Source organism: Aplysia californica, unplaced genomic scaffold, assembly GCF_000002075.1.
Source record: "Aplysia californica isolate F4 #8 unplaced genomic scaffold, AplCal3.0 scaffold00523, whole genome shotgun sequence".
Taxonomy (NCBI): domain Eukaryota; kingdom Metazoa; phylum Mollusca; class Gastropoda; order Aplysiida; family Aplysiidae; genus Aplysia; species Aplysia californica.
In genome coordinates, this window is record NW_004797793.1 from 155,282 (window position 1) to 155,991 (window position 710).

A 710-nucleotide genomic window follows, 5' to 3' on the forward strand; every position below is an offset into this window, starting at 1 on the left:
CATGCTCTGGAGAATATTTTAAAGAATCTTTTGGCGAAAACCGCACGTCGATCGATGCAGCCATTAAAAAGCATTTTGAATAGCAAAATTCGGCACCACAAATAGATAATAGATTAATTGTATAGCGCAAAATCCTGCTCAACAGCAAGCTCTATGCGCTATACAATCTATAACATTATTACTCCAGCAGACCTGATAGTATTCTGAAACAATCTCAACTTCCTGGAAAGCATGCATTTGTTGTTGTCGTTTTTGTTATCGATCCAGCAACAGCTGGTCTCTCGCCCTTCTGTCCAATGCCATAATGTAGTGATAAGTGCAGGTTTGCTGCAGTTGCTGTAATGTTCCATAGAGTATGTTGTCAATGTTAGGTCTCGGAGGGAGACGGCCAAAGCATAGCAGTATAAGCCGCCATTTTATAGGCGCTGAAACCCTAACATTCGGACAAGGTCTTTCGATGTTTATGGCCGAGTACCCATTCCCATCTGGGCGAAGTGAGGAAAATTTGTGTAAAGTTCCTTTCCCAAGGACACAAAGCTGGACCGAGCTGAGGCTCGAACCCCCGAACCCAAAATATCCCGATTACAAGTCCGGTAGCCTAACCACGAGAAAAATAGATAGACATAAATGAAATAAGGAGTGGAGTGATAAAGCGAGGAGGCGTATTTATTGAGTATGGGAAAAGTGTGTGTATGGGAGGGGAAAGGGGT